The sequence below is a fragment of the Sphaerodactylus townsendi genome, linkage group LG15 (assembly GCF_021028975.2).
Source record: "Sphaerodactylus townsendi isolate TG3544 linkage group LG15, MPM_Stown_v2.3, whole genome shotgun sequence".
Taxonomy (NCBI): Eukaryota; Metazoa; Chordata; class Lepidosauria; order Squamata; family Sphaerodactylidae; genus Sphaerodactylus; species Sphaerodactylus townsendi.
In genome coordinates, this window is record NC_059439.1 from 17,849,132 (window position 1) to 17,875,186 (window position 26,055).

Sequence of the window (26,055 nt, forward strand, 5' to 3'; positions counted from 1 at the left end):
CCCACCCCACCCCCCTGTGGCTGGCATCAGTGAGAGGCATCACAACTACAAAAAATAAAATACAATGAACTAAAATAGAGCTTGCTTCACCTACAGCATACCCCTCCCGCAAACAGGCCCACAACGGATGGCACCCTTGTGCTGCTGCCTTGTGCTGCTGGTGGAACTCCTTAGGGGCAGACTGGCCACTAAGGCCACTGGGGAAATGCCTGCTCAGCCAGAGGTGACCCCATTGACTTCAAATGACTTAGAAGGGTTTAAGTCTACCCAGAGTTGCGCTGCAAGCGAGGAAGTGAGGAAGCAACAGGATTACCCGTGGTTAACAAGTGTGAGGAATAGCACAACTTTGCAATTTCTGAAAAAAGGATGGATCTATCCTGAATATTGTCTGTTTGGGTAAAGAAGAAGAGTTTGGATTTATATCCTTTCTCTCTTGCAAGGAGACTCATACAATCTCCTTCCTCTCCCCCCAACAGGCACCTGGTGAGGTGGGTGGAGCTGAGAGAGTGCCAAAGAACTGTGACTAGCCCAAGGTCACCCAGCAGGAATGTAGGAGTGCAGAAACTAATCTGGTTTGCCAGATAAGCCTCCACAGCTCAAGTGGCAGAGCAGGGAATCAAACCCAGTTCTCCAGATTAGAGTGCACCTGCTCTTAACCACTACACCACGCTGGGTATTGCCCCAGGCACCATTTCCCCCAGGTACGCTTCTGGTAGGCACTGGAGTGTTAAACAGCAATACGAGGGCACAAATAGAAGAATTTTCAAGACAGCATTGGGTGTTTTCACCCGCATCACAAAAACTACCTTTGAATTTCTGTTACTCTGTGATCGTGGTTTATGTGAGATGGTAAGCATTTTAAAAGAGAGGCACTTTCAAATTCATTAGCGCTCCATTCTAGCAACGAAAGAAAAGCAAAACAAACAAACAAAACACAAAACCTTTTTACAGTCCAGCCCCACACAAAGTCAGACACATACATAAGCCCACCAAAAGCAGCAAACACAGACACAAATAAGATTTACTGCCTCGGGCTGTGCTAATTAAAGTGCCTTTCACCCGCTTTTGGTTTAACTATGTGAAAAATTGCGGGCTGATATAAACACCGCCACCCTCCGACTGAAATCACATGTGCTTTTAAGACCAACATGCCACACAGGATGACCCATAGCTAAGAAGCATGTCTAAAAAAAAAGCCGGAGGCTTTACAAAAAAAGATGAAGGCAAATTGCACTTGTAACGTCACTATCAATGCAGAAACAACACAACTGACAAAACTGGAAATCGTCCTTTAACACTGAAACTATTTATACCGCCACAGAAGCAGCTATTCCAGGCAGAGGAAGCAACAGGTCAGAACGAAGGAAGTAGGAAACAATAAACATCTCCGTCGCATCAATGAATTCCCTGCCAGTTTCCTTTCGCCCTGATCAGAAAATGGAAGCTTTATTCTGGACCCATGAGGCCTAGAAACTTTGAAAAAAAATATCGAGCCTCATGGACGCAGTTGGCGTCCCATTAAAAAAACAGCAACAACCAACTGTAGTTGGCTTCCAAGCAGCAGTGGCGTAGGAGGTTAAGAGCGCGTGTATCTAATCTGGAGGAACTGGGTTTGATTCCCAGCTTTGCCGCCTGAGCTGTGGAGGCTTATCTGGGGAATTCAGATTAGCCGGTACACTCCCACGCACGCCAGCTGGGTGACCTTGGGCTAGTCCAGGAGTAGGGAACCTGCAGCTCTCCAGATGTTCAGGAACTACAATTCCCATCAGCCTCTGTCAGCATGGCCAATTGGCCATGCTGGTAGGGGCTGATGGGAATTGTAGTTCCTGAACATCTGGAGAGCTGCAGGTTCCCTACCCCTGGGCTAGTCACAGCTTCTCTGAGCTCTCTCAGCCCCACCTACCTCACAGGGTGTTTGTTGTGAGGGGGGAAGGGCAAGGAGATTGTAAGCCCCTTTGAGTCTCCTACAGGAGAGAAAGGGGGGATATAAATCCAAACTACTACTACTACTACTACTACTACTCCTCTTCTTCTTCTTCTTCCTCTTCTTCCTCTTCTTCTTCTATGCTGGAGTCGAAATTCAAACCTGGGTCTGATATTCCAATCGCTACATCATGCCAGCAAACCTAGTAAAAGACTCTAACGAGGAGGAAACTATCAAAGGCTTTCGTGGACAGAATCAACTGGCTGTTGTGGACTTTTTGGGCCGTGTGGCCGTGGTCTGGTAGTTTTTGCTCCTAACGTTTCCCCCCGCATCTAAATATTTATTTATTTACTATTTGATTCACTATGCCGCCCATCCCCCCGAAGGGCTCTGGGTGTTGTCCAGGATAAAACCATTAAAAGTCATAAATAACAGTTAGAACAGAATTAATTTAAAATACAAACAACAAACCAGCAAAAGCCTAGCACTGAATGGTAACCCGGCAAAAAACTCTAACCCCCTGGGAGAGGACCAGGAACAACAGATAATGGCCCAAATAAGATGGTATACATGGGGAGTGGGAAAACAGGTTTTTTTGGGGGGGAGGGGGGATAGATTTTTATTTAAAAGTATCCTTTCAACAACAACAGCAGGTGGTGTGGGAGGCAATCAACACCCCCCACCCCCAAAGGCCTGGTGGAACAACTCCGTTTTACAGACCCTGCGGAACTGTCCAAGGTACCATTGGGTCCAGATAGCTGGAAAGAGAGCGTTCCACCAGGCAGGGGCCAGGGCTGTAAAGGCCCTGGCCCAGGTAGAGGCCAATTGCATAACTGAGGGGCCGGGGACCTCCAGCAAATTTGCCTCTGCAGATCACAGAGGTCGAGCAGGGACATATGGGGAGAGACGGTCCCTAAGGTGCCAACCTTAGATGTGGGTGAAATATTAGGAGCAAAAACTACCAGACCACAGCCACGCAGCCCAAAAAACCTGCAAAAGCCAGGTTTTGAAACTTTTCATGGAGAAGGAAAGATCACATGACAACCTCCACCTCCCATAGTAACAACTGTCAGATGAACATGAGTGAAGAAGAAAAGGATTTATACCCCCTCTTTCTGTCCTGTAAGGAGACTCAAGGTGGCTTACAAGTTCCTTTTCCTTCCTCTCCCCACAACAGGCACCTTGTGAGGTAGGTGGGGCTCAGAGAGTTCTCAAAACCTGCGACTAGTTTAAGGTCACCCAGTAGGCTTCATGCGTAGGAGCGGGGAAGCAAATCCAGTTCGCACAGTCTACCGCTCACGTGGAGCAGTGGAAAATCAGACTTGGTGCTTCAGATCTGAGTCCACCGCTCCTCGCCATTACACCACATCAGGGAGGGTGTGGCCAGAGGACAGCCAATAGACTGGTTCACAGTCAAAATGAACACATCTGTATTGCAGTAAGCATTCAGAGCAGATTTCAGATACCATCAGAGTCACAGTCATGCGTTGAGGCCTAATTAATTTCATTCAGGCTGGGCCACACAGCATGCATTTTAAAAAGGTGCATAACACTTTTTTAAAGGGAAAGCAATAGTCCTCCTTCGTGCACAGACAAAGAGCCTGCACCTTAGTCACTGCACCTTGATTACTGGACAGGGGTGCCATGGCGGAAGTCTGTTTGGAAGCCAATTCTTGCCCATCCTGTCACTTAACACAAGGCGCGTAGCAGGCTGCTAGCATGTGGCTAGCAATGGAGTTTCATACAGTGGGCATAAAAGATGCACGCAGGGAAAGTGGTCCCTGGCCTTTCAGTGATGCGGCTGGCCTCCACACGGGCCAGGGCCTTTACAGCCCTGGCCCCGGCCTGGTGGAACACTCTTCCTCCAGCTGTCTGGGCCCTGCGGGACCTTGGTGAGTTCCGCAGGGCCTGTAAGACGGAGCTGTTCTGCCGGGCCTTTGGAGGAACCGGCCGCTAACAGTGCCCCCCTTGTGGCCCTATCACCCAGGCCACCTACCATCTAATGAGACTCACCATGCCTCCCTTCTCAGGGGAGAGGGAATTTTAAATCTGGAATACTGGACACCAATTAAATATTTATTTACCGAGATCTACTGCATAAATTAAATTTCTAGTTTTTATCGCTGCTTTTAAATGTTTAACTATTTTATATTGTTATTTTAATACGCTGTACACCGCCCAGAGCCCTTCGGGGATGGGGTGGTATAAAAGCCTAATAAAATAAAATAAATAAATAAAATAAAAGGCACAGAACCGAGTGGAAATTGCAAAACTTCCAATCTTCTGGTTTAGTGGCAGAATTCCACAGGCTCAGCACTCTCTCGGGCAGGTCCGTTCTAAGACTTTCTTAGCTTGGGAAACAAACCCAGAACTAACTCTGGCTTCCCTCTGAAATCTTCCATTCCCGTTCTCAAGAATTCCCACTGCAGTTCTACCAATTCTTCACCCTCTCCACTGTGGCCTGTTTCCCCCTTTTCTTTCCAGTGTCTCTCCTCCCGTCCTCCCATCTTTTTCAGGTCACAATCAAGAGCAGGGACGGTTAGGAAACAAAAGTCCCTAGTTTGGATCTCCCTATTACTTCATTGCTGCCATGACACACGGAGGCCTGGCCCTGAAAGCAGTTTCCAATGTTGTGCTCTGGATCAAATTAAATCCTGCAAATGGGAAGAGTTTGGGTACCGTGTGGACAATAGCTAATTTCCAGCCTGCCTGGAAACCCCACCCTTTGGCCCGAAAACTTTGCCTTTTAAATCTCAAATGGGTAAAAGATGACTGGCGTTGCTCATAAAGACACTGTGCTCTGTATATTTTCAGAAGGGCGCTCTTCTTTAGGATGGCCTCAAATTATTTAGCACTTCCCCCTGCAATTGAAAGCAGGCCCCAGGAATGAGGCCCCATTTAAAACCAAGCCCTGCGTTTCAATTATACAAATGCAGAGGGTTTAGAATGCATTATGGAACCTAGAAGGCACTTATTCTTGCCTAATTTCACACTTTATGGGGAAATCAGGGAACTGAACTTCGAATCAAAATGCCAGAAATAGAGACACTTGCTCATTTAAAAAGATGCTTCTCATATACCCAATACAGCTATGCCTATTCCATTCTCCATATGAAACTTGTTTCATTTCCCTACATGGAATGTACCTTGGTAGCTCAGCCCCCGACACCTTTTTTCAGTCACAATGGCAGCACAAATGGGTAAAGATCTTGCCCGAACTAGTCAGGGGTCCTTTGTGGCTTGCACTCTAAATAGTACTTAATTCCAAAAGAGAGGAAATTTAGGAGAAGTGGGTGTGCTAATTCTTTTTGCAGCAAGACGGCAGTCAGTCCAATGGCTCCTTCAGGACTAACAGATGTATTGTGGCATTATAATGCGGGGGGGGGGGGGGGGGGAGAGAATTAGGGCTAATAAAAGGAAACATTTCTTCATGCAACGTGTGATTGATGTTTGAAATATGCTGCCACAGGAGGTGGTGATGGCCACTAACCTGGATAGCTGTAAAAGGGGCTTGGACAGATTTATGGAGGAGAAGTCGATCTATGGCTACCAATCTTGATCCTTCTTGATCTCAGATTGCAAATGCCTTAGCAGACCAGGTGCTTGGGAGCAGCAGCAGCAGCAGGCCATTGCTTTCACATCCTGCAGGTGAGCACCCAAAGGCACCTGGTGGGCCACTGCAAGTAGCAGAATGCTGAACTAGATGGACTCTGGTCTGATCCAGCAGGCTCTTTCTTATGTTCTTATAAGCCCATGCTTTTAGGCACTGTTGTTCTTATAAGAACCCCCCAAATTTAAGCCTGCCCTCTATATATTGCAGGGCTGGTCCGTAAAAGGCCGTTTTGTGTGTTCATTTCCCAGAAATTTATACAAGCCAGGAGAAGATAGGCCCTATAACTGCCACAGCTGCCCATTTCAGTTTTTTAATTGCAGCCAGGGTCCATTTCCAGCAGCTGAATTTTTAAAAAAGAAGCAGGCAAGCGTATTTTTTAAGGCAGTAGGGAGTCATGATGCCACACATCCACCTTGCCTTTATCCCATAAAAAGGACGTGGAAACGGGAAGGAAGAACGACAAAGGAAGATCCTCTCTTTGCCAGAATGTGTCTCAAAGCGCTGGTCGGCCCCGGAAGGCTCATCAGCGGCAAAAGCAGCCATATTCTGGTTGCCACTCTTGAAAAGGGGCTTGCTCTCCGCTCAAGCTGCAGCAGCCAGAAATGAGGCGTTGCCATGGAAACCGTTAAACTGCCATCTCGCACTTCTCGGTATTTGGTGATAGCTTTTAAATATGGGTATTAAACCGATTCAAATAAAAACCCAGCACACAGTGCCTCTGCTACACATAAACTGACAAGAGGTCTTAAAAGGCTTCATTACGGGTCTAGGCCCAGATTTATTTTTTTTAGCAGAACCGGGGTTCAGTCCTGGAGCATGGCACGTAACCACACAGAGTACCTCTTATGTGCAAAATGGCCTCTGCCTGACCGTAGAGCTGCCACACAACCAACCTTCACATATTTTCAGTAAAGGCAAGCATGGCTTCTAGGGGGCCTTCTCCTTTCAAAACGTTGTAGCTCGCCTCCACGGACATTTAAGAACTACAGAACACAAAAGGCTGCAGGAATTCTTCAACAAGCAATATAAATAATTCACCAACTGTGTAAATTGGGCATCTCATTTCCAAGAGTATAAATACATTAGGAAAATTAGATTTAAAATATATGTGTGCACTTTTGTTAATTAGATTTTAAATATATATATACCCATATATGTATCTTTTGTTTGATGTGGGTTGCATACATTGCACGCGCTTGAGTCGTTAATATGGAAACATAAGGCGAGATATAGACATCTGAGCTGAAATTGCTCTGTTTCGAAAAGGCTCTGGAAAGCATTGTGGAATGCTCCCAGCTGAGGCATTTTGGGGATTGTTTCTACTGTGAAACACCTCCACCAAACACCATGAAGAGCAGCTGACCATCAGAGTAGACAATGCTCACCTTGACAGACCAATGATCTCATGCCAGGAGAAAACAGGTCCTGAAACTGGTGGAATGACTCAGTAGACGAAGGTTTCACATGAACAACAGTTGTCTGGTGACTCTTGGTTTGTCTGTCTCACTTCAGAATTCCCATCATTTTCTGAATCTCGCAATCCACAGCCTCGAAGGCCGCAGAAAGATCTACAGGGACTTAACTGCCTGTCAATCTCGGCATGATCTGGACGAAATGTGAGCCTCCATGACAATATACGGGCAAAAATCAATCAGGTGGCCGGTGTGGGGTTTTTTGGGCTTTGTGGCTGTGGTCTGGTGCAGGGGCGTAACGAGGCAAACTGTAGCCTTGGGCAAAACCTGAGTTGGATGCCCCCCCGCCCCCCATTGGCGCCCACTCCACCAAGGACAATTTTTTTTTGCACCAGGACATTGGTGCATGCAGGGGGTGCATTTTTAGACATATCAGCTAGCCTAAAAACTGCGCCCCCTGCAGGCCAAAAATGGAAATCCACTAAAAATACCAAAAAACGAACCCTGCACTTTGATGCCCCCCACAAGGTGGTGCCCTGGGCAGCTGCCCACCTTGCCCAATGGGCATTACGCCCCTGGTCTGGTGGCTTCAGTTCCTGATATGCATCTTCCGAGGAATGCCATGAAGAATGTCCCAGCTTAGACAACTGGGAATATAAATCAAGAGAATACACAATCATGGCCAAACTAATGAGTTAACGTGAATAAGAGATCTAATCAAGAATTCCATGACAAATGGAAAATATATTTTAATTATTATTTGTGAATGAAAAAAAACCAAATGCAGAAGTACCGTATATACTCGCCTATAAGTCGACCCGAATATAAGTCGAGGCACCTAATTTTACCACAGAAAACTGGGAAAACATATTGACTCGAGTATAAGACTAGGGTGGGAAATGCAGCAGCTACTGGTAAAAAAAAAACAAATGCAGAAGTACCGTATATACTCGCCTATAAGTCGAGGCACCTAATTTTACCACAAAAAAACTGGGAAAACTTATTGACTCGAGTATAAGACTAGGGTGGGAAATGCAGCAGCTACTGGTAAATTTCAAAAATAAAAATAGATACCAATAAAAATGTTTTTGAATATTTATTTCAAAGAAAAACAGTGTGGTATCAACAATAACTTTAAAAGTTCTGAAGTGGAATATATAACTCTCACAGACAGTATCTCTTCAGAGTTTCATAGGGAAGATGCTCAACAAGATCCCCCTTTTAAAAAGTCCCTACAGGTTCTCCTTCAACATGGATAGCTTATCGTTACACAGCGAAGATGCTTGTGTGGTGATGGCAGCTGCCCCAAAGCAAGTCTTTTTTGCAGGTCTGCAAGCTCAGCTGGACAGAAGTCCCGCCTGCTTTCCAAAAACACTGGGTGGGGGCCAAGAAAGGTGCTGGCAGCGGCACCCTGTGTGTGGGCGGGGGGGGATCTGCTGCCACCATGGGCTCCAATGGTGCGGATTTCTCAATGAGTATGGCTCCCTAGCATTCATGGAGATTCCTGGCCTGAACAAAAATTCTGTAACATATAAATTTATCATTTAATATTCACACCTATTCACTGAATATTCACTGTGAATGAAGCTACTGGCCACCTGTAGTGCAGCGAAGCAACAGCCCAAGGCTTACCTGGAGCTGCCTTTGTGTACACATAGAAGGGGGCAGGTGCAGAAAAATACCACCAGCTCCCAGCCTCTTTTCTCTCGCCACCCGTTCACGCGCGTATAAGTCGAGAGGAGCTTTTTTCAGCACAAAAAATGTGCTGAAAAAGTAGACTTATACGTGAGTATATAAGGTACATTGTTCTTGTGTTAAATCTAAATAAACAACAAATAGTTTGCTTAGGCTTAGTAATGAAATAATGGGGTTGGGGGGAAGATTTTAAATTAGAATGGAAAATTATATCAAATAAGGAGATATTTTGAAAGTAATTATAGTAATTATAGTAATTGTAATGTTTTTTTTTTAAATATATATGATTATCTTCTCACTGACTGTCTTACGTTTTTACAGAATATCGTTTACATACAATGTTGGTTTTTTTTAATTTCCAGAATTGCAATCAAGTTCAGATTGGTTCTCTGTTCTTAGTATTCTTATTCTTGTTCTATATTATCTCGTATATATGTTTCTATTTGTTATTAATGAAAAATAAATGTATAATTAAAAAAACACAGTCAGTTGATTCCAGTTACAAAAGCCAAAACCAATTTAATCTTTCAGAAAGGCAAGAATGAACATAGGATGAAAGCCAACAATCCATATTCAAGCAAACTTTTTCTAGCAAATTATCTCTGTTTGGGTAGCTTCCCAATTCTGACATTAAACATCACCACGTTGGGTTTTCTGGGCAATTTTCCATATATGTATGTTGAACCTGACTATACTGCAAACACTGTTTCCAAGCCACACAACCTGTTTACATCTTGGCCAAAGGTCATACGTTTGAGTCTGAGGACAGGGATGCACTTAATTGCTGTATTTTATTAGCAAATAATTGGTCTAACTTCCTGGTAGATGAAAGTACAGCTTATTTTAAAGTCCTCTCTCTACTTATCTTTATTCTCTCAAAATCATGCAGTATCAGCCCTGCTTTAATTCCTACTTACAAAACTTGAAAGGTTTGGAAAGTCATCAAGTCCAACACTCTGCCACAAGGTTGGGCTATCCCCTATGGACATATACAAACACGCTCCCCAAAGCGGCCACCACAGAGGCAGAGCAAGGGGGAATTGTGCCCAGGGCGCACGTGTGCCCTGCGCCCCGCCACAGTGCCGTTCACCCCTGCCCCAGAACACCACGCCGCCGGAACATCCCAGCCACACCCCCGCCACGCCGTGATCCCGGGGCATCGCTCCCCCCATTCCCCATTAGTGCTACGCCTCTGAGCCACCAGAAGTATTTCTTGCCATGTACTAAATATGCTTTGTTATGAGGTGGTAGGGACTTATCTCATCAGATCTCAGAAGTTAAGCAGGGTCAGCCTTGGTTAGTACCTGGATGGGAGATCCCCTAAGGCACAGGTGTCAAATTCGTGGCCCTCCAGATGTTCATGAACTACAATTCCCATCAGCCCTTGCCAATATAGCCAATGCTCATATTGGGAGGGACTGATGGGAACTGTAGTTCATGAACATCTGGAGGGCCGTGAATTTGACACCCCTGCCCTAAGGAACACCAGGGTCACAATATAAACCCAAGCAATGCCAAACCACCTCTGCTAGTCTTTTGCCTTGAAAACCCTACTGGGTTGCCATACGTTGGCTGCACTTTGATGACAATTTGCACACACACAGTGGGAAGGAAGGAAGCTGAAATACACTGAATCTAGATGCCCTCCCATCTGCCCACGGGCTTTCATCCTCTGGCCTTTCTGTGCATGAAAGGTCAGCCTGAATCAGCCACTAACAAACGTGCATCTATATTTGCCGAATGCAAGTTAAACCAACTTTAAGACATTTATATTTGGCCAGGTCCACTGTCGACCCGCAGCCGAAGTCGCAGTTCAAAAGGCAAGGAAAATATATTGTTTACCTATTGACTTAAAGTAAATTTGAATTTTTTTAAAAAAAATTGCTGCCCAATCCCACACATTGAGCCTCTCTTAAAGGGGCAGGGTTGTTTTTTTTCCTCCAGGCAGTTTGTAGCCCCTATTGTGGTCATCTCCTAGTTCTCCTAGGGGCAGGTAGATCTTTCCGCCACAAACAACCACAAAGACTTAATTATAAAGATCATATACACAATATCTCAGAATGCTATTTGTGATATATTTTGTGACAGTCTATGTGTTTTTAGATATGAATGTATATTGTCTGTTGACATTTTTATGAATAAGTTTTATTGTTAAGCCTACGGCATGGGGCAATGAAATACATATTTAATATTTTAATGTATATTTAGTGGACTTTACAGTCAGGAGGATTCCCTCCTGCGATCTTAATGCCCAGGCAGGAACGTATGGGAGAAGACAGTCCTTCAACTACCCCAATCCTCCGCCAGGTAGGGCAGCCATGTAGAGACAGTGTGGCGTAGTAGTTAAGAGCAGGTGCACTCCATCTCGAGAACCGGATTTGATTTCCCACTCTGCCACTTGAGCTGTGGAGGCTTATCTGGGGAACCAGATTAGCTTGTGCACTCCAACACATGCCAGCTGGGTGACCTTGGGCTCGTCCCAGTTCTTCAGAGCTCTCTCAGCCCCACCCACAGGGTGTTGGTTGTTGGAGGGGAAGGGAAAGGAGGTTGTAAGCCCCTTTGAGTCTCTTTACAGGGGAGGAAGGGGGGATATAAATCCAACTCTTCCTCTTGTAAAGGACAAAGTCAGCATCTTGAACTGAGCTCAGGAGCAGATAAGTAGATAGACTAAACTGTAAAATAAAACATGCATACAAGTGCAATAAAAAAACAGACAGAAGCACAATGCTGGTTTAGCTCCCAACCCTCTCCCAAAAAATCTGGTGAAAAGCAGCAACCGTTTCCTTTCCTCTGAAAACAGAGGAAGGAAGAAGCTACCCTTGTTTACTTATGTGCATGGCATCATTTCACACAGAACGCTGAAATCATTGTTATACCATTCGATGTAATTGACAGGTGCTATTGGAATGCACCTGGATATATTATTCCCAATCTTAAAGCCCTGAGACAGGCGAAGACATGTGCCCGAACAGATGAACTTAATTTCCATCCCAAACCGTTCCGAGTGTTCTCTCTCTGTAATTAACTCCATTCCCAAACCTCTGCATTTCTATCTCCACATTTGCAGTTATACTCCACGTGATAGAATTGTATGTTAGATACGCACCTCTCATTATCAGGTTCACACTTAGACAGTCAACTGATTAGTGTTAATTTGGTTTGGAAAACAGAGATGTCATTCCTGTTTCCCTTGGAAAAACAGAAAGAGACTGGAGCCACAGTGTTTAGATTCAGTGTAATACTGCATAAAGCTGCATCATATGAAAGCCACCCAGGGCTAAAAAAAAATTTTGGGAGATTGTGAGGGCCCCCATTCAAATGTTGGGAGACTGTGAGGGCACCCATAGTTGTGAGGGCACTCATTCGAATGGCAGAATCCTTGCCTTCTTTTCTTATAATACAGGCCATTTTTCCTAAGTCATCTTTTTTTCTCATCAGAGAAAAACAGCAATGATTACTTCTCGTGGAAATGGCACCGCAGACAATACTGAAATGATTATGCTGCCATTCAAGTTACTCCTAGTATAAAACTGTTGACATTTGGAATAGTCAGGTGTAAACCAAGGCTAAGAAAGAAAAAAACAAACATGAAGGCAGACTCCAGCTCAGCCCTCAACACCCCCCCATTGAGTTCTATGGGCCAAAATCAGAGGTGGGATTCAGCCACTTCGCACGGTAGGGAACCAGCTGAATCCCACCATGGCACTGTGAACCAGAGGCACGCAGGCCCCCCACTGGTCCCCCACCCCACCCAGCTGGGTGACCTTGGGCTAGTTGTCGGGGACAATCGAACATGAACAAAACTCGCTCCTCGTGAGGGATACTTCATGAATTTTGTGGTCACACTTCAACACTAAAAGTCTGGCTTCCAACACGAGTTCTCCTCTCCCAGAGCTAAACTGCAGATATCTTTTATTCTTCATATGTTCGTCTAAGTAAAAAAAAAGCCCATCAATCTGGAAGCTGAAGTTCCTGTACCATCATCAGTCACTTTTCCAAGGACATATGAAAGGGACAGTTAACAAGAGTTAGGAAGCAAACCCCATCCACCTTTCTGGTCCACAGAGACCAAAGCCGAGGAGAGAACACCACCAAGAATCACTCCACCCACGTCGCCTTCCCTGCCCTCATCTACCTGACTCGTTCTTGGAGTTCATGTTGTCCTGGTTGGTAGGCGGCTGCTTGCCGATAGATCAGGAAGGAGCTGTTCTCAGAGCTAGGCCTCCAGCGGTGTTCTCGTGGGGAGTGGGGCAGAGGTGGTCAGATGCTGTTCGGCCAACACAGCTGGGACATCCTTTGAGGCAAGAGAGCAAATCCTTCCACGGGACCCTGTGACAAAAGAAGAGAGAAAGATCAGCAACTGTCCTCATAAGAACAGCAGGCCACCTGGGGTCTACATACTGGTCTATGACTGCAGTAAAGGATCAGTTTGATTGAACCTGGGGCATTTTTCATGCCAAGCAAATGCTCTACCCCACACTCGCAGCCCCTGACGGCTGCTCCTCATTGCAACCCACACTCATATGGCTTTTATCAACGCAGGTCCCATTATCCCCAGCACAGCCTTTTGGGGTACCCAATCGGGACTGCTCTTTCCTTTCCCACCACCAGGACAATGGATTAGATTGGCACATGCCCAGAACACAATTCTATGTGCCGGTTAAACTTCAGCTTTGCCTCAAGGTTTGGTTGCTGGAGGAAGACACAAACTGCGCTGCAATATGCCTTCCAGAATCACAGCTCGTGAACACATTCAGGATGCAACGGCAGATGTCGGGACTGAACCCCAGCTCAAACCTTGTGCCCACTTCAAGTAGGCCAGAAAAGAGACAGTGTGGTGTAGTGGTTAAGAGCAGGTGCACTCTAATCTGGAGAACCGGGTTTGATTCCCCGCTCTACCACATGAGCTGTGGAGGCTTATCTGGGGAACCAGATTAGCTTGTGCACTCCCAACCTATGCCAGCTGGGTGACCTTGGGCTAGTGACAGTTCTTCAGAGCTCTCTCAGCCCTACCTACCTCACAAGTTGTTTGTTGGGGGGGGAAGGGGGTAGGAGATTGTAAGCCCCTTTTGAGTGTCCTTACAGGAGAGAAAGCGGGATATAAATTCAAACTCCTCTTCTTCTTAAAATGAGATATATCCCATGGGCATTCCACTATCATGGTGAAAATTTGCAGCACTTATGACGCAAGTGTGCATTTCAGTATGAACACCAGCTCAACACTAACACTTGCTTTCAGAGGGGTCAGAAAAAGATACAAAACACAGCAGGCAATCCAGACTTTTGGACACCTGAGAGTGGGTAAGACTTGGAGGACCAAAGGTCACTTGTAGGTACGTATCAGCAAATAAGGGTATAAAGATAGAACAGGGGCAAGGCTGCACAAAGGTTTAAAGATAAGGGTAGGCATTCGTGCTGCAGGCAGAAGGCAGTGGAAATCCACGGTAGAGATTTGAGAAGGGACAGCACATAAGCAATGAGACAGCGCAGAGTTGTGTGTGGTGGTGTTGTAATTTTATTGGTATCTATTTTTATTTTTGAAATTTACCAGTAGCTGCTGCATTTCCCACCCTCGACTTATACGCGAGTCAATAAGTTTTCCCAGTTTTTTGTGGTAAAATTAGGTGCCTCGACTTATATGCGAGTCGACTTATACACGAGTATATACGGTAGCTGAATATTATCAGCATTACAGGAGGAAGCACAAAACTTTCAGTTTTCTTAGGGTCACCTAAGGCTAGCATGAAGAAAAAGAATTGCAGGGGAGTGTGATCCTGAAAAGATGAGAGGAGACCTGATTTCAACTGATAAATGTTGAGATGCTCCATTTCACTGCTGTAAGCCACCATCTGCAGTCTGAAATATCGTCCACATCGGGGGGGAAAAAAACCTTCAAGTAGAAGACCAGATGTCAGGAAATAGGATTTAAAGCCCAGCTGTCTCCCTGACATGTTAACTTGTGATGTTCAGGGATTTTTCTTCCCTATACTGACAAGTAATTCTGTCACGTGAGCCCGCAGAAGAAGGCTGAAGCAGGGCAGCTCCGACACAAGTTTACTACCTAGGCCCAAAGTGCTTCCTTCTCGTAAAAACAGTCAACAACCAATCTGACAGGATGAGTCAACGAAGTCAGTGAGTTCGGGTTTTTCTTTTCTTTTTTTTTTAAGAATAAGGAAGGCAGCAACATATTTGCATGTGGAAAAGAAACAGAAGTGGGATCAATAGTGGAAAAAACCCAGCGTGTTGTAGTGGTTAAGAGCAGGTGCACTCTAATCTGGAGAACCGGGTTTGATTTCCCGCTCTGCCGCTTGAGCTGCGGAGGCTTATCTGGGGAACCAGATTAGCTTGGGCACTGCAACACATGCCAGCTGGGTGACCTTGGGCCAGCCACAGTTCCTTGGAGCTCTCTCAGCCTCACCTACCTCACAGGGTGTTTGTTGTGAGTGGGGAGGGGAAGGGAGTTTATAAGTCCCTTTGAGTCTCCTTACAGGAGGGAAAGGGGGGATATAAATCTTCTTCTAAAACAGCAGCAGAGGGATCTGAAGATAGTCTCAAGGAGGTCCACAAGGGTACAAAATGAAGAGGGAAGTAATACTGTCAAGGGGATATTGGGGAAGAGAAATGGATTCAGGAAGTGCAAGAGAGCAGTCTGCATCTTCACAAAGACATTAAGAACTGGCCTGTTTTTCCGGATGGCATAAAAAGAAGTACAAGTTATCTGGTTCCAAGCAACCCCGACTTCTTCCAAACTCGGATGCTCAGTCCACAGCTTCTCCTGGTGGTGGAGTTGTCTCTTCGACCGGAATGCGTTTGTTATTACCGTTGTACCTTCCACAGGAGCAGCAGTGGGGTAGGAGGTTAAGAATCTGGAGGAACTGGGTTTGATTCCCAGCTCTGCCGCCTGAGCTGTGGAGGCTTATCTTAGCCTGTACACTCCAACACAAGCCAGCTGGGTGACCTTGGGCTAGTCACAGCTTCTCGGAGCTCTCTCAGCCCCACCTACCTCACAGGGTGTTTGTTGTGAGGGGGGAAGGGCAAGGAGATTGTCAGCCCCTTTGAGTCTCCTGCAGGAGAGAAAGGGGGGATATAAATCCAAACTGTTCTTCTTCTTCTTCACATTGCGACTTTCCCCATTGCAGTTTCGGCTTCTCGTGGATCAGCATAAGAAATTAAACTGGATTGGGGGGGGGGAGATGTTTTGCGAAAGCCGCAGACGACACGCGAGGACCAGACGACGTGCAGAAGGTGTTTTGCGGCAGCCATAGAAGCTGCGGATGACATGCAAAGGCCAGCAGATGACCCAGACTTGTTCTCTGGTACAAAGGGAGGGCCCAAACATTTTACGCAAATTGGTGGTGGCCCAAAGTGCCCTCAAGCTGCAGCCGACTTATGGCAACCCTGCAGGGTTTTCAAGAGAAGAGACGTTCAGAAGTGATTTGCTAGTACCTCCCCCCACGTGGGCGGAGAGAATTCAGAGAGAAGAGCCACTGGCCCGAGGTCGCCCATGTGGAGAGGTGGGGAATCGAACCTGGTTCTCCAGATTAGAGAATCACTAAGGGCCAGCATTAGTATATCCTGAGGTGGGGCATCTGCCAGGGCCTACTTCCACCAAGCTCCACCCACATCTCTGTCACTTGCCTGAGGACCCTTCCCTCACCACTCACAAGCTCTATACCTCCTGACGTGGCTGTGGCTGGTGAGAGTAACTGGGGGTGGGGGTAGTAAGGAAAGGGTGAGCTGGTGGTCCTGGTGGTGGGCAGGAGAGAGGAGGTGGCCCGTACACCCTGTCCACCAAGGGCTCTCCAAAACCAGGAACCAGTCCTGTTTTCATTCATTTTGTTGGTAGCCCCAGTTCCAAATATATATCCCAGTGGTGGCGAACCTATGGCACGGGTGCCAGAGGTGGCACTCAGAGCCCTCTCAGTGGGCACACGCAAACAGTGTGCCCCCCCCCCCCCACATCTAGGCTGGCCTGGGCTGCTGGGCTCGATTATTAGCATTAAACCTAAGACCTAGTTTTGGGGAAGCAGTGTAGGTAACCCTGTTAAGCGTTGTTAAACCCCATTGATTTTCACGCAAAGAACTATAGCGCGATCCTTTACCTGGGAGTAAGCTCGGTTGCTGGCAATGGGGCTTGCCTCTAAGTAAACTCTGCTAGGGCCGTGATTCACCAGTTGGAAGAGTTGCACGATTGCTTCAAAGCAAAGCCACCGACTACCACCAATCTTACTCCTGAGTAACGCACGCCTCGGAGCCAACCATTTTTTCTAAACTAAAACCTCAGTATTCAGGTTAAATTGCTGTGTTGGCACTTTGCAATAAATAAGTGGGTCTGGGTTGCAATTTGGGCATTTGGTCTCAAAAAGGTTCGCCATCACTGATATATCCTGTTTACTGATATATCCTGTTTATCCTGAAAGAAGAGTTTGGATGTATACCCCACCTTTCTCACCTGTAAGGACTCAAAGTGGCTTACAAGCTCCTTTCCCTTCCTCTCCCCACAACAGACACCTGGTGAGGCAGGTGGGGCTGAGAGAGTTCCCAAAAACTGTGACTAGCCCAAGATCACTCAGCAGGAATGTAGGAGTGTGGAAAGACATAAGCCTCTGCCACTCAAGCGGAGGAGTGGGGAATCAAACCCGGTTCTCCATATTAGAATCTCTTAACCACTACTCTAAGGCTGGCTCTCAAATAAATACTGCTCCCTCCCCCCACACACACGCACAAACACAAACTATCAAGAAAAAGAGGAGTCTGCCTTACATTATGTACTGTAATTTTTATATATATATAAAAATATATATATATAAAAATATTGTATATATATATATATACAATATATATATTGTGTGTAACTTTTCTTTAAAAGACGGAATCATCTCACATTCAGTGTCGTATTCCTTTCCAGTAAATATGGTCACTCTGGTCTCAGTTCAGCACTAGTCCAGTTTTACTCCTCTACTTAGTCCTCCAACTCTTTCTGCCATGTTCAATACCCTTTTCTGAAACTGCTACGATGTTCTGTCGTCTTTATTTGGTTGGAAGCTGTTTGATGAACGCACCACGGCGCCTTTTTTGCTTTAATAACTAAGCTGGACCCCTGGCTGGGATCCATGCCTTCTGAAATCTCTCTCCTTAACCCAAAGCCAGCTGTGATCACTGATGAGGGAAGAGAAATTTCTCCCTATGCTCAGAGGAACCCATATGGGCACAACTCGTGTCAGATGTGAGAGTTTTCAATTTCGAAACCCTACCACAGGCTTTTTGGAAATAAAGGCTGGCAAGAGCTGCTGCAAATTAAGAACGGAACCTGGTTCTTCTGCCGTCGTTGAAACGCTCAGTTATTCTAAAACAAAACATATTGGCAGGGCTCTCTTCTGAAAGCCCGCGCCCGAAGCATTCGGAGCATGCTGAACGTATAAAGCTGCCTTCAAAATGAGTAAGGACAATCGGTCCATCATAGTCTCTAGCAGTGATGGCTAACCTTTTCGAGACCGAGTGCCCCAATTGCAACCCAAAACCCATTTATTTATCGCGAAGGGCCGACACGGCAATTTAACCTGAATACTGAGGTTTTAGTTTAGAAAATATGGTTGGCTCCGAGGTGCGCGTTACTTGGGAGTAAGCTTGATGAAGCAACCGTGCAACGCTTCAAATGGGTGAATCACGACCCTAGGAGGGTTTACTCAGAAGCAAGGCCCATTGCCAGCAACCGAGCTTACTCCCAGGTAAAGGATCGTGCCCAGGCTAGCCTAGATATGTGTGTGTGTGGGGGGGGGGGGGTGATTTTCTGCCACCTCCACATGATGAACTCTGTGCACGTGTGCCCACAGAAAGGGCTCTGAGTGCCACCTCCGGCACCCGTGCCATAGGTTCGCCATCACTGGTCTATAGTGATTTGAAGTCGCTCTCTGGACTCTCAGTGTAGAAAGCTTTTTTCTCGAGAGCCTGAGATCTTTTCTAGAGATTCCTGAGGACCAATCTTCTGCATGTAAAGCTCCACCACTGCGTCAAGGCCCTTGCCCATGGACATTTGTGCACTGTTGTCGGTGCCACAGCAAGGGTACAGTACCTGCAGGTCAGATTCTCAATGGCACACAAGTTTTCCTCACTTCCAAACTCACCACACTGCAGATGACAGATTCCCTGTGGTTTTTTTAAAAGCAGGGGAAGCGCGACTTTCCCCATGCCTGCTCAGGGAAAACGAAGAAGGTGACATGCTTCTTCAGGTTTTCTCGCTCCTCCCTGCCTTTGCCCACCTGAGCGTAAGATGTGCTTTGGAAGGAAGCAACTGTGACTGGAAAAACAGCCGAGAGTTTTCAGAGCCGGTTTTCTCTACCTGAAGGAATCTCAAAGCAGCTTACAATCACAGCCCCTTCCTCTCCCCACAACAGGCACTTTATGAGGCAGGTGGGACTGAGAGACTTCTGAGAGAACTGTGACTGGCCCAAGGTCACCCAGCTGGTTTCATGCAAAGGAGTGAGGAATCGAACCACCACACTCTTGAGGTACTTGAGCAGGAAAGTAATGGACAGAAACAGGTTAGGAATTGACATTCCTGCTATTTTAATGCTGTCAGCTATTTCCCCCCTCCCAATCCAGACTTTTATAGGGAAAAAGGGTCGTCATCACACGTATTTATCTGTAATATATAATTTTACCCAAAAGTCCTCTTTAGCAATGACCTAAGCATATACATGGAAGGTTTTGTTTTCTTTCAGCACAAAAATTAGAGTTTTAGAACTCAGCACTGATCTCATCCCCAAAAAGAAAGCGGGATCAATATCTTGCCTAGTCCTCAGAAGAGACATGGGACGGAGGCTCCAAGTCTGATTCCAGATTTCCTTTGGGGAGAGCACAGTCGAATTGCTCTGTGGTTTGTTGTGATCCTCCTCCACTCCGATCCAGTTGGAACTTCTAACAATAAGTGTTGGCACCGAGAAACCGCCAGGTTTCCTTGGTGAGCAATGGGGCTTTCCTACTGCTCTATTTTTAATTGTACGGCAGAAGGCTTTGAAAACACTACTGCTGGCATGATTTGTTGATGTGCGGTGGGAAGAACCGAGCTCAGGGGACAGAAGTCTGCAAATACACTTGCTAGGGATAACCATGTCTTTTGATGTAACAAGAAGAGAAGGAGGATTTGGATTTATACCCTGCTTTTCTCAACTGCAGGAGTCTGTCCCGGGACAGGCAGAGCCCCCACCACCTAGGAAAGCCACAGGACCCATAAGCTGCCCTCAAGACACTCCCGGGATGGCCACGAAAGCCCCAAATTGCACCAGTCCACTCCTGCACACCTGGTAGGACTGGGAAAGCCCCAAGCTATTTTATGGTACCCTCAAACCCCTTGACATGAGGGATTTAATGCAACTGCTAGGTTCTGCAAAGTACACGTAAAGTACTAAATAAATATTACACAGGGTAACATCAGCAATTTGTACATTTTTTTCCCCCAGGAATTCAACATTTAGCAAATTACAGCTGAGGGACACATGCATTCTGTCTTATACTTAAACTCCGTTGCATAAACATCTTGGATCCATTAAATATACCTGGCCTATCCTAGACTTACCTCTTCATTTCTGGTCTTTCATACATTTGGTTCTTGAGCTCTTTGCCTAATTAACCTTTCGAAATCAAAAACCAGAAAGCTCCAGTTTCTGTAACAAGACCTTCAGAGAATAAGGAAAACTGATTGGAAAACAACATGGATTCACTTGTACCCAGTTGTAAGCTGAGCTTTACGTAAAGCGCAATTCGGTCTTGTTCCAGGTAGCAGGAGAAAACAGAGGGAGCAAATCTCACAGGTGCCACGAAAGAGAGGAAGAAGCCGGTTACAGATAATCAGAGGCGAGGCAAAGCTATATGCTCAGGGCTGTCATTTCAGACAGTTTCTTCTTTTTAAATTATTTCCATTGAGATTTATCAAATGGCAAAAAATTACTTGAAGACATTACATTAAAAAAAGGAAAAATACATCCAGGGGCTCCCAATTTCCTCTGTGCCAAAGATACACGTTGAACTGTTGACCACTTGCTCCCTACTTACAGAGCTGAAATAATTTCTCGGGTTCAACCCTGACAATACTGGAATCAGCCTTGAATGGGACATGAAAGGAAAGTTAAGATTTCTCCTCAGCTTCTTGGTAAAAATCAAGATCTCAACAGAACGCTGGTTGGGATTGGTGGAGAGGCGGCACTGATACCTCTTTAGAAACTGTGCATACCTCATAGAGCTGAAAGAAACCATAGAGGCCATCAAGTCCAATCCCCCGCCATGCTGGAACACACAACCCACCTCAGTAGAGAACACCACTTCTCAGTACAAAAAGCCAATTTGCCATCAGTTTTCAACCTCATATTTTCCAGCACAAGGATCTAGAACATTCCTTTTTTAAAAAAAAATCACCCAAGCTGAGAAGATGGGAATCTAATAGCTTGTTTAGAATCTCAGGACTATCAAATTATAGTAATGGAAAGAACAAAAAGGCCAACTAAGCTACTTGACGACACAAGTCATTTATACAACAGTTTACGAATACCAGCAGCGCTTAGCACACTTTTTGGTAATCCTGTGGAACAGATTTCCAACAGTCCATACTGTTTTCCCTCTATTAAGGATGGGGGGGGGGGTGTATGAAGGGGGAAGGCTCAGAAACAAGGGGTTGCCAGAGGTCATCCAGCAAGTGTACAGCTGAGGAGAAATCGGACCCAGGGATTTCCTCAATTACACAACCTGTACATCAGTCTCCAAGCAGATCCACTTGTGCAATCCAGACGACCATGTGCAAAAGACAGAGCGAAGGCACATTATAACCAGAGCACCTGACAGATCCAAGCAGCTAAAGCAAGCCAAGATATACCACACAGCAAAGCCCAAAAGTTCATAGCCAATCAGGCTCTCACCAGGTTGACTTAAGTGACAAAAATAAGCAAATCGAAAAGTATATTTTTTCATTCAAAACTGCTTACAAGCAAAGGTCACACTTTACATGATCTTTATATTCTGCTTCTGTCCCCAATAGGGACCTAACGCTGTTTACAACACTGCTCTTCCCACCTCTACTTTATCTTCAAAAACTCTGCGTGGTATGTTAGGGACATCACTGGCCGACGTCGCCCAGTGAACTTCCGCGGCAGAGCAAGGATTTGAACAGGGCTCAACCACTACGCCACACTGACTTCCTCCAGCGCATTCTGAAAGTAACCTGTCAGTCAGCAGCAGCCCAAACAATTGGATTCCTACACCAAAGAAGAATACAGGATAAACAGTGCAGGAATTAGAGCAAACAGGGATTTGTCCTTAAGGACGAAGCCAACATTAACTCTCAAACAGTGGTATAGTGATTAGAGTGTCGGACTAGGATGGTTCAAATCCCCAGTCTGCCACAGAAGCTTGTTAGGGTGACCGTGGGCCAGCCTAATTTACCACATAAGGTTGTTGCAAGGATAAAACAGAGGAGAGGCGAACGATGCAAATAGCTTTGGTCTCCATATGGAAGAAAGGCAGAGAATAGATGCAATAAATCAGTGGCTCTCAATCTTCCTAATGCTGCGACCCTTTAATACAGTTCCTCATGTTGTGGTGACCCCCAATCCTAACATTTATCCATTTTACAGATGGAGAACACTGATGCAGAGAGTCTTAGGCGACCCCTGTGAAAGGGTCATTCGACCCCCAAAGGCGGTCCCGACCCACAGGTTGAGAACCACTGCAATAAATAAATACTTTTTTCCCAGCTCCAAAAAGATATCTGGACACCAACATGGCAAATGGAGTCCAAGATAGATACCAGTGTCATCCTAAGAAGGTTTAAACATGCTCCAAGTCTGCTGAAGTTGACGGGCTCTGGAAGTGGGCATATCTGCTTAGGACGGCCCTGTAAGTATACACCCTGGGACCCAAAATCCTAACTGCTTTTCAGCCAGTTGAGATCTAAATTGGCAGCAACTGATCAGGGGAAGCAAACAGGAGCTTTGCAGCATTTGAAAGGCTAATGATGCTTGGGCAGCCCCATCCAGAGCCGGGTGCCAGATACCCCTTGAGAGCCAGAGCAGCCATGCGACGGTGTGAGTGTCCTCCCACCAGAACGACAAGCAAATGAACCAGTGGGGGGTATTTAACCCAGAGGTTAGGCACCGCATGGCTCTGTGCCCTCAACTGGGCCCATTGGCAGGAAAAGCTGTGCCAGCAAGGCGGGGGGCATTCCAGGAGATGGAGCCGACATTTGTCAATTTCCTCCCAGCCTTTGCCCACTGGAACACGAGCGCTGGCATTTGGGGCTCATGCCAACCTTTTGGGCGATGTAAACCCACAGAGCCCAGTGTAGGGCTTTTAGTCAGCAGGAAGGCTTTTTGTTTGTTTTTCGCCTCCCTGCTCTGCCGAGAAGCCCTCCTGGAGAGCCAGCGTGGTGTAGTAGTTAAGAGCAGGTGGATTCTAATCTGGAGAACCAGGTTTGATTCCCCACTCCTCCACCTGAGTGGCGGAGGCTTATCTGGTGAACCATATGAGTTTCTGCACTCCTACATTCAGAGGAGTATCTAGGGAAACTGGAGCCTGGGGACAAAACCTGAATTTGGCGCGCCCCGCCCCGTATGGGCGGCCACTCTCCCCCACCACCAAACAATGATTTTTTGCACCAGCTCACAAAACACCTCCCACCCCCAGCAAAACATACATGGCTCTCTCCCCACCAAATCTCTTTCCTAATTTTGTCCTCACACCAACCCTATGAGGTAGGTTGTTAGCCTGAGAAATAGCTCCAAGCCAGTGCAAGTGGGTATTAAGCATGTAAATCTCTCACAAATCACCCCCAGCAAAACATTTACCAAACAATTGTCAGCATCATCTCTCACAAAACACCTCCAGTGGAATCCACCCCCAAACAGTATCACTTTCAATGGTGTTTAAACTAGGGAGTCCAGATTCTTCTTTTAAATCCACCTGAAAGGGAGAATCTGGACTCCTCGGTTAAAACAACATTGAAAATGATGCTGTTTTGGGGTGGATTCTCCCCCACCCTGAAACAGCATCACTTTCAATGTTAAAACTGGGAACCTCACATTCTCCCTTTAAGTCCATACCAAAGGGGGTGGATTTAAAAGGCGAATCTGGGGAAATCTGGAGTGTGCCTGCTATCAGGAGTGCAATTGTTAAGCTAGCAGCACCAAAATTTCAGGGTATCTTTAGGAGACTATCCTGATGATACAACCCAGGTTTGGTGAAGTTTGGTTCAAGGGATCCAAAGTTATGGACCCTCAAAGGTGTAGCCCCATCTCCTATTAGCTCCCATTGGAAACAATGGGGGATGGGGCACCCCTTTTGGGAGTCCATAACTTTGGACCCCCTTAACCAAACCTCATCTAACTTGGGTGGTATCATCAGGAGAGTCTCCTGAAAAATCCCTGAAATTGTGGTGCTGCTAGCCTAAAAAAATGCACCCCTTGCAGGCCAAAAACGGAAAAAAAAACACTAGAAATACAAAAAACACACGAACGAACCTGAAATTTTTGCGCCCTCCACTAGGGGGCGCCTGGGGACTTGGGGTACCCCATGTTCCCTAGGCAAATACGCCACTGCCTACATTCCTGCTGGGTGACCTTGGGCTAGTCACAGTTCTCTCAGAACTCTCCCAGCCCCACCTACCTCACAAGGTGTCTGTTGTGGGGAGAGGAAGGGAAAGGAGATTGTAAGCCACCTTGAGTCTCCTTACAGGAGAAAAAGGTGGGATATAAATTCAAACTCTTCTTCCTCTGGAGGTGGCGGGGCAGTGCTGAAGCTGCATTGTGGTCCACCGCCAACCGGCTCTGGATTGGGCTGTTATTCTCACACAAACTTTTATGGAGGTGCAAATGATGCTATCCTCTCCACAGGAAGACTTTAGTCCCCAAAAGCTCGCACCGGAACAAAAGTTTCATTAGTTTTTAAAGGACCATCAAGATTCCTGATTACGCTGCAAAAGACTGAGGACGCTTTCACACATACTGAATAATGCACTTTCAATGCACTTGAATGATTGTCCGCAAGTGCCGTTTCCCAAAGCAAAATCCAGCTGCAAAGTGTATTATTCAGCATGTGTGAAAGTGCAATTTAACTCAGCACCTGGGGTTCTTGAGAACAGCTCAATACACTGTAGACTTTGGTGGGGGTTGATGGGGGGAAATATTCCTGATCAATATGGAACACTTTTTATGTATATGACAACCACGGCAAGGATGTTATTTGCATACAAATGGAGGCCCAACAGAATTCCAACAAAACAAGACTGGATCTTGAAAGTCACAGAGTATGCAGAGATGGCAAGGCTGACGGTGGTTACAAGAGACAAGAATACGGACTATGTTCTGGAAGACTGGCAATCCTTTGTGGACTACTTATTGAAAACATATACAAACAGAGAAACAACGGCAGGATTCGAGACGTAGATGAAAACAGCGTATTGGATTAAGACAACTTTATAAGGAGGACTAACAGTGGAAAAAATGTAGATATTAATTATAAGCACGGAGTTAGATTTATGCTTGGAAGTAGCTGGAAGTCACCATATGCCCTGTTTCCCCGAAAATAAGACATCCCCTGAGAATAAGACGTAGTAGAGGTTTTGCTGAAGTGCTAAATATAAAGCATCCCCCGAAAGTAAGACGTAGCAAAGTTTTTGTTTGGAAGCATGCCCGTCGAACAGAACACCAGAGCATGCAGCTGTGGAGCGGAAAAATAAGACATCCCCTGAAAATAAGACATAGCGCATCTTGGGGAGCAAAAATTAATATAAGACACTGTCTTATATTCGGGGAAACACGGCATATGTGTAGGTGTTTGCGTAGGTGTTTTATTTTATTTTCATTTAGTACTATTATTATGCGGGGCAGGGGGACTAGAGCGGGACCTTTTCTTTATCTTTCTGTGTACGTGCTATTTATATGTGCACAATAAATAAAAATTCTCATTAAAAAATACACTGCAGACTTAGAAAGGTAGCATCTATGCAAGTGATTATTAGGAAAGGGATGGAAAACTAGCCAGCAGCAATAACGGTTTTGTACAAATCTGTGCTGCAGCTGCACTTGAAAGAACACTCCTGCCACAGAAAGCAAGTTGCCATGCCTCAAGAATTATATATACAGCAAGGAATGGCCCAGAAAAGACACTCCAAGTAACCCAGAGCACTGAAACACCTTCCGTCCCCATTGTAACTAAACCATCCGAGGCTTTTTTATGTTAGAAAACGAAACAAGGGAGGGAGGCACTGATAAAAGACGCACTTAAACATCTTGCAGACCTCTCCCTACTCCAATAAAAGGAGAACTTTGGATCACTCCACAAAACCAATTCCGAACAGACAGATGGAAATACGTCTTCACAGAAGGCATAATTTAAAACACCTGGAATTCACTGGCACGGGATGAACA

The 26,055-nt window shown here is 45.9% G+C and overlaps 1 long non-coding RNA gene across 1 annotated transcript in view; it reads right to left on the reverse strand.

The window, feature by feature from the left end:
• The window catches only part of LOC125445160, a 44,909-nt gene that overhangs the window by 14,967 nt on the left and 3,887 nt on the right, over positions 1–26,055 (reverse strand). The window contains exon 2 of the long non-coding RNA XR_007246271.1: positions 12,780–12,973. This is a non-coding gene — a long non-coding RNA (uncharacterized LOC125445160). The remainder of the gene's footprint in view (positions 1–12,779; positions 12,974–26,055) is intronic.